This window comes from Rhipicephalus microplus, chromosome 2 (assembly GCF_043290135.1).
Source record: "Rhipicephalus microplus isolate Deutch F79 chromosome 2, USDA_Rmic, whole genome shotgun sequence".
Classification (NCBI taxonomy): domain Eukaryota; kingdom Metazoa; phylum Arthropoda; class Arachnida; order Ixodida; family Ixodidae; genus Rhipicephalus; species Rhipicephalus microplus.
Genome location: NC_134701.1, coordinates 272,595,792 through 272,604,579, shown reverse-complemented (window position 1 = coordinate 272,604,579; position 8,788 = coordinate 272,595,792). Strand labels below are relative to the sequence as shown.

Here is an 8,788-nt window from a genome sequence, read left to right as displayed (position 1 = left end):
TGTTTTACGATATCGCGTTAACGGTAATGGGCCTATGAGATTGCGAATGACATCATTTTATTAGCAAGCTTCTTGCACAAAACATTCTCTTTTTACACAAATCTATCTTTATGCACAAGAGAAAAAAAATCCCCACTTTGATCGGGAGAAATCAGTGTTCCTGTTTGTCCATTTTTATTCCTGGCTGTGTCGTGTCCGAAAAGCGTTTTCTCATTCGTGGTCTTTCGTTATACCAATGAAGCATCTGGAAGCACTCGCACGATGCCTAAACGTGGCTTTCTGTTTTTTGCCCCTCGGTTAATAGAATTGCGCGTGTTCGAATAGTATAAGAATGGTGACTTTTGTTTTTATTTTTATGTTGATACTTTTTTCCAGAATATTTTTGTTCTCGCAAAATAGTAGGTGGTTTAACTATGTGGGGCCTAGAATGACAGAAACTGTGAAGTTACAAAAAGATGCAAGGTCGTGACATTCACCGTGGCTGCTGCTTTTCGTTAGCGCCGTAGACATCTGTAAATACGCGCTATTCATGTATCAATACCCCGTTTTTTGGTTTACTGAGTGCCTCTTTTGCGTTATTGTTTCCTGCACTATCGGCAGTTTCAATGTACGAGCAACCATCTGGCTGACCTCGGTATATTTCACACGGCTTGGAGCAGTGACATATATGAATAAAAAATTAGGCGCCATAATGTGGCGAAATATTGTAGCGAACTTAAAAGTGTTCAACAAGGCAAATACGAGTGCTTTAGATTTTGATTAAGACAAATACCCTTCAATGCTCTCAGCAAATAAAGATTTAGTGACCCTGACGCACTTTTTTTTTTCTGCAGGATTGGACTGGATCGTTCGTGATGTCTACTTTCATATTACCTGGTGAGCGTCCCTTACATCGAGGTCAGCAGGTAAGGACTGCTCAGCTAATATGCACGTACCGCGAAAGCATGTGATAAACATCGTACATTTGCTGCACACAGAAGAAAAGGATCCAGTACAAGCGTCTGAGCAACTTACCCTGCCTGCTACCCTAACTTTACATTTTAACGCGATCTGTGCTCAGCGTTCGCCATGCACAGAGATTTCCTGGCAACTAATCGACCAGTTTCACTGATACTCCTTTTCAGGGGTCGACATCGAAGGCCATTTCCGTTTTTCTCGTGAAATTTCTCTTTTAAGGGTAAAATAAAATCGGCATTCCTGGAACGTCAACAGTGGCGGGTGTAAACGCATCATGATTGTATAATTGCCCTAGACTACAGACTCTTTCCACATATTTTGTGTTGACGCTGCTATTCTGTGAGCGGCGCCGTCCTGAACCATAGAAACACTAGTGAATCACTAGCTGCAAGCCAGTCGAAATATTCTTGAATGATTGTATCGCAGTCATGGGTCGGCAAACTTACTGATGAGTCGTCTCACTCCGATAGTCAGAGTCAGCGTGAGTTCACGTGAGTGTTATGTTGGTGAGTTTGAGTCCAAGTGGGTCTGGTAGAAAAAAAATTTCAGTCCCGCCACATCGCCCGAATGAAACTACCGGACTCAGTGAAGTTTATTAATTCATTCTTTTCTGAGTTGAGTGTGACCGGCTGAACAAAACTCGGGTGACTCTGAGTCTCAGTGAGCCTCAAGTGTAAGAAGTGTTTCTTGAATGAGTCCAAGGGAGCTCCCCATTTTATGCCGACTTATGTTCCTATCTTTTCAAGCTCTGTATTATCGTTAGCCTTACACTGGCTTGTGTTTATTCATACGTCTGCTAACTCTAACGCTCTAGCGTTCATATGCTATGTCAATATGTATGGTTCAGAAAGTCCATGAAGAGGGTACCAGACTGCCTTGGCCTTCCTATCGCAAATTATTTCAGCGTAAGTTCTTGGTCAAGACTTTTCGTTTCAGACATGTCTATTTCTATATAACGTCCTTAATCGGTCGCAACTACTACAACTTGAATTTCAGGGCGCGAGATCAAAAGGCACCCAAAAGAGCAGCTGATTATGCGAGATATTTTTTGTTCAAGAGCACTGGAAATATGTTTGCAAATGCTAATTGCTCGCCAACTAATGAATCAACCTATTCAAGCTCACTCCGATTCACAACGAACTGAGAGTCTGAGCGAATCTGAGTGATTATTATTTTGGTGAGCTTGTGTTGGAGTGGGTCTTGCTGAGAGAGAAAAAAAATGGTCAATTATCGTACACGTGAGTACACGGTTGAGGAATAGTAAGTCTGCGTCCGAGTGAGCAAAAATGATAAAACATACTTCATGAGTGAGTCTGATTGAGCTCCAAACCTTTTTCATATCTATGATCGCAGTACGGGTCATGCCCGTGCGAAAAATTATAGAAACACTCCAACCTTTTTTTTATGAATGGGCCAAATAGCAGTCTTGTTGTGTCCAAATGTATCTTTCTGAGCGATCTCCTTTATAAATTTCTCCTCTCTGCTGATTCTCCCATCCATGACATAGTGGTTCAAGGTTCCATGAAACCAGGGGTTCGATATCGGCAGTATCGCGTGCTCGAAGGTTATTTATTATAGTCATCTACATTTTCAAGAGGTACAACGTGAAGTTTTAGCTGTAAGCATCGTCATCGTGAGTGTACTTTGTTAACCGACAGATTTGAAACTGGTGCAACAGATACACCGCGGCTTTGCTTTGGTTTTATTCGAGTAGAAAATATGCAACGATGTTTCGTTGAGATTCATTCTTGCGGATCATTAACTGCACCTTTCTTGCGTCTGTCCCGTTCATCGTGACACAGCCATCAATGGGCGCTTTCAGTTCAATAACGGGATTATTTTATGTGCGCATAATCAGGGGCTGTGGCTGTCGGATTCTCTCCTATAGATGCTGCCATTGCTTGGTGTAACGCATGCAAGACCGTGTAGCGTAGCCATTTGTATATATTGAGGGCGCGTTCATGCCAAGGAGATATTTCATCTTGTTTTTTGAGCGTTTCGGCGATGATATCGAGTGGGGGGCACTGTAGTGGCCCGCGCTGTTGTTTACGTTGTCATCGCTTGGCCTAACGCAGACAAATCCTCGTATAAATATATATAAAAAGAAACATGCGAAAAATCAAGATATACAAAGGAAGGGTGATTTAGGGAGAAATATAAATAAATCTGTATCAGCAGAGGAAGAGAGAGACAGAAAAAAAAGACTTCAGAAGAGAAAAAGAAATAGAGGAAGAAAAAAAAAACAACCCGAGAGAAGTAAAGATTTGCCCAGATGTGCGCTTCCTTTTAGCTTGGCACTAGGCGAAACTACGCTAATTTTTTATCGAAACCTAACTCTCAAATAACGTATAGAACTGAAAACACATTGTACTGAACATGTGTTGGTGGTGATTTGCGACGTGGACCATATCACTGTTATCGTGATTCTGAGCGTGATTCGCGTGATTTTGCAAAGATCACGACATTCTTTGTTTATGCCACTCATGAGTTTTGTGCGACTGTGCCGTGACCTCTTGAATGTGAGTAAAAGAGTGATTTACAAAATAAAAGCCACGATATCAGCTATATATGCTCTCCAAGTAGCCTCCACAAGCTGACCTCCAGGCTACACTAAAAGAACAAAAAGAAAAAAAATGAACAAAGAGTACTTGTTACGCATTTTGGTACGTGAAATACGTGTCAACTCCGTTTTTGAGGTCATAATACTCCATTCGCTGAGTTTAAGGAGGTGCGACTCTGCACTAGAGTGTTAACGTGTATCCTTAAACATATGTGTGCCAAGAAATGACTAACAAAGAAGAGCAGCAGGTGTATACTTGTGTCTCTTACAGTGTAACCCATGCCGTAAGGACGAAATAATTTTAATGTTTTTTATTTGTAATCAGGTCATTAAATATCGTTGCCTTTAGACCAGAAAGCAATTTTAATATACAAACGCGCGCAAGTCAAGTTAGCTCTTGTAAGCGAGGAGGCAGTGGGGTCTCGAGTGGTCTGATAAACGACGTTGCTGGCTGCGTATCAACTTTCAGTAGCCATCCTTAACATATTATTTCGTGCAGCGCCGTTGAACCTGCATCACGTAAAGCTGTGAATGCTTCTTAGTAAAGAAAGCTTTTGTAATGTCACAGGTCGCTGATATTTGTACCGCTTAAGGACAGTGCATCTTCACAAACGAACATCCGATAAATGCATGCTGCGTGTATACCTTATATAGAATTACAATTCTGCTTGAAATGTTAATAATTGCGTGCTCTGCCGCTGGACAACGTGACTTTACAAACACCCGAGGAACGATGTGTAAGACTAGTCCTACGGCAAACCGTTCTATACGTTGTCTGTAGAAAATTTATGAGTTCCAAGCTAATTTGTAGTTCACAATTCATCTCACATAATAGTGTAAAGCTGCGCGTGCTTCAGGACTTTTTAAACGGACGCTAATTTCACAGGACTCTTTCAAAACTTGCCACTGACCTCTTGCTTTCGCCAATGATATGTCCAGCAAAATGAGTGGCCGCAATGTTCTCCCACGAACAATTTCAGCTTGAGTTTATTGCTAATGTGGGCGCTACTCTTTTACTCAACCGCTTGATGTATGGTAAGGAGAGTAAAGTCTTCAGTTACATGCGCGAAACTATTCGCATACCATCACTGATCACAGGTGACATTTATTCTCCACGTCCTCATCGTGCCAAAAATACAACGCTTCGAGCTCGGACATACGCCAATGACTAATCATGGTTCTAATATGTACTTTTGATGAAGGGTAATTTTCCGTTTTTTATTATTTCCCTATATTTTCATATCTCAACCTTCATCCCCATTTGCGGTGTAACAAACCGGGAATGCGTCTGGTCGCCTTCCCAGCTCGTACTTTTTCCGTCATCCGTCTATCTGGTCGTTACACCGTGTGAATGCATATCCCCACCGAAGCATGATTCTGAACGCTGTGTTGACATGACGACATAGTTATAGCGCGAGAACAGAACGACGACAAGGGAAAAAGAAGGAGACGGTTCCTTGTCGTCGTTCTGTTCTCCCGCTATAACTATCAACATGGCATACGAACTTGCCCAATCGCTTTGTTCACATTTGAAAGTGAAGCCGAAGCCTATGCAGGACGATAGTTATAGCGCGAGAACAAAACGACGACACAGAGACAAGAAGGACACGAAAGACATCGTCGTCGTTTTGTTCTCGCGCTATAAATATCGTCATGCCATACCAACTAGCCCAAGCTGCCACACTCCTATGCAGGAACCACAATTGAACAATTACCCACTTTAACTTGTCAATGTGACACGCGTGAGGAGATGTTGATTTGTTTTTATTGACAAATTCCTTGGAAAACGCGCATTCTCCAGAATAAAAAAGCAGGTGCTTGCTATGAACCCTGTCACAGCTCTCCCGCGTTCGCCCTTTTCTTTTTTGCCGTAGCAGCACCGAAAGCAATTACTGGCATAGCGCAAAGAGCCAGGCATGACATCTCGCAACGAACACGTCATGTAATAAAAGAACGCACCACCTCCTCGCGTATGGAGATAAATTATGCCGTCATTCTCGCTTCCTTGCTTATCTCATTCACTCGGCGTAATAAGAAAAACAGAAGCATATAGGACCAAGCTGTAGCTGCTAGACCGCGCGGGCAATACAACGCAAATAGCCCGCACGTAGGTGACTCGAGAGGGGGCGTCGTCCGCATGGTACACGCATAGGTGCATGGTTCGCGCCACTTCACGCGCAAGGCCGCTTCAATGTTTCACGTCGAGCGCCGTGGGCGTGGCATGTTGGGCAAGTGCGACTGCCCAGGAAGCACACGAGCATGAATCATGGAACCGCGGCCGAGTCATCATCGTATGGAAAGATGGCGTCCCTTTTGCGAAAAGGGTGGCATGTTGTTAGTCCTGCACGGTCTACCACGCTGGCCTAGGGGTTATGGTGCGGGACCGCTGAACTTATAAAGGTCGTGGGATTGAATCCCGATCGTGGCTGGTGAATTTTCGATGGAGGCGAAAATGCCTGATACCCGCAGACTTAGCTTTAGGTGAACGTGGAAGAACATCGCGTGGTCGAAACTTCTTGGGCTCTACACAATGTCCCTCAATCATATCGTTGTTTTGAGACGTAAAATCCCAAGAATTACATTTCTTCGTGTTCTTGATGCTCGACACGGGAATCCTTTTGATCTGTATGTACATATCCGTGTTCATTTTAACGCGATTCCGGGTCTGAGTGGGAATATTTCGACTGGTTGAAACCGTTGGAAATAAAATTAGGACAGCCGCTAAGTTGTGTCTTTTCTTTTCCCAAGTGCGTGTGACCCATTGCAAAGATTATATATATATATATATATATATATATATATATATATATATATATATATATTGTAATGATATTAAATAGTGGGGCTCAGGCAAGGGCGCAGGCAGGGTTACGGAAGCGGAGGAAGAGGAAGCAGAATAAGAACAGCCGGCCTGCAGCAAAGGCGTTGTCTCTTATTTCTCGTCGTTACAATGGCGCAGTCGACGAAGAAAACGGCTTACGTCTCGGTTTCGTCATCCACAACGCCCGCCGACGTGCAGCCGCGGTAAGCGTCGCTTGAGGACGGCGTCAAGCCCTCCTCGGCAGCTGTTTACTGACACCACCGTTCGGGGACGGCGTCAAGGCCTCCTCGGCGGCTCCAGCACCCGTTACCGGTACCAGTTCACCATAAGGAACGCCGTCACGCTTCTTCGCTGATGGAACCCGCAAGGCGTCCGTCGCGGCCAGCATCGATCCCAGTACCGACGGATGGCGTCCAGGCCTCCGTTGTGGTTCCGGGAAACTTGTCCTGGGACGCGACACGTCGCGGCAACCATGCGCACGGGCCTCTCTCACCTAGGGATGGCGTACATGCCTCCTCCATACCTGGCAACCTGTCGGCGCTTCAAGCACCCACCGTGTACGGCGTCGAGGCCTACCCGGCGGCGCAAGACCGCTTCACCTACGCCACAGTACCAGGTCACAACTCATCACATGGGTTCCGCTTGCCTGGGAACGTCGTTGACGCTTCCAGCGCCCTGGAACCCATGTCCACGATTCCTACCACAGCTGGATTTCCAAGGGACGCCGTCCACGCGTCCTTGGTCAGCAATTGTACCACCTCGAGTACCGCAGTCACTGTATCCTCCGCAGAGGCGGGCCTTGGCTCTTCGTGCGGATCGCACGACAGCGCAGCGGAGCTGCAGCATACCATCGCGCAACTCCGCGTCACGACCAACGCCCTCATAGCGTCGAGCTCCCAGCTACGTCCTGCCATCTTGCCAACATTGTGCGCACTCAATGCCATGTTGGCTGCGGCCGCCTCACAAAACTTCGAGGTAAGCTCGCCCGAGAACCGTCGCAATCTCGGACGTTCTCTCACGGAGGTATCAGAGCAAGTGAACTGCTTGGCGTGGGCACATTTCGGAGTTTTGCCCGCAGTCCCGCCATCGCCGATTTCCTTCGAGCTACCGGAGTTTCGCGGCTTCCAGGACGATGCCAAGGAATGGGTGGCAACCGTCAACGCTGTCGGAGATCACGCAGCGTGGACGGACCAAAAGAAGTGGGGCATGGCCATAGACCGCCTTCGGAATGCTGCCGCGGCTTGGCATCGATACGAAGGCGTGCGGCAGACGTCCTGGGTGGACTGGAGTGACAAGCTCATAGCTGCTTTTGGACGGAGTCACCATCACCTCTCCACGACCACCCAGTCTTACGCGACCGCTACCGAGAATAGATCCCAGAAGGAGACCACCCTCGCGGCTTCAGCTGTATTTTGCAGCTTCCCGACAGCCAATTTAACCACCTACCCTGGGACGAACAACCCTACAGTGCTGACCCTCACTTCGAAGCGACATCTCCTGATATCACGTCAGTCTGTGGCCGAGTGTGCGGACGTCTGCCACACGCTAAGCGCCGCTTCCTTCAAAGTCACTGTCAGCAAAGACCTACCAGAGAAGGTAATACTTCCGGTTAGTGACAGGTCATCTGACAATGAAGGCTCTACTGCACGTGAAACTATAGGAATAAGCAGCTTGAGCATGAGTCCGACAAAGGCAGTGCTGCAAGAGCACGCGTTGCCTCTCAAGCTGCAACCTGAACTCGGCTCTCAGATGACTACAAAGACACCCCGACGCCCCTTGCCACACCGCAAGCAACGCAGGCGTCGACGCTCAGTGCAGCAGGTGACGGTGCAGCGTGGACTATTTCCAGCATTTGTAACACGACTGCGACAGGATGCTCAAACCGACGAGATTAAACCAACGCGGCCACTTTGCAGGAGTCTGTATCTCCTGCTAGCGGCATCTTGTCCAAGTCAACAGCGTTGGCCCCATCGTGGACGACGCCTGCACCGACCATCACGTCACAGCCAGTGTCGTCCTCCGGAATCTCCTTCAACAAACTTCCATGTGAAATATCAGCTTGGCCGAGCCCGGCCACCCCGGAATAGTCAATGCCGCCCACCGGAGACATTGTCGGTAGCCCACGAGGCTCGCAGTCGGGGCCGAGTGTAATGATATTAAATAGTGGGGCTCAGGCAAGGGCGCAGGCAGGGTTACGGAAGCGGAGGAAGAGGAAGCAGAATAAGAACAGCCGGCCTGCAGCAAAGGCGTTGTCTCTTATTTCTCGTCGTTACAATATATATATATATATATATATATATATATATATATATAATATATATATATATATATATATATATATATATATATATATATATATATATATATATATATATATATATATATATCATCAGCCTGACTACGTCCACTGCAAGACAAAGGCCTCTCCCATGTTCCGCCAGTTAGTCCGG

General features: G+C 46.4%; 1 protein-coding gene across 1 annotated transcript in view; it reads left to right on the top strand.

The window, feature by feature from the left end:
* Positions 1-831: 831 nt before the first annotated feature.
* Positions 832-8,788, top strand: part of CngA (Cyclic nucleotide-gated ion channel subunit A) — a 276,104-nt gene continuing 268,147 nt past the window's right edge. The window contains exon 1 of the transcript XR_012888039.1: positions 832-905. The gene's annotated coding sequence lies outside the window, so the exon portion shown is untranslated. The remainder of the gene's footprint in view (positions 906-8,788) is intronic.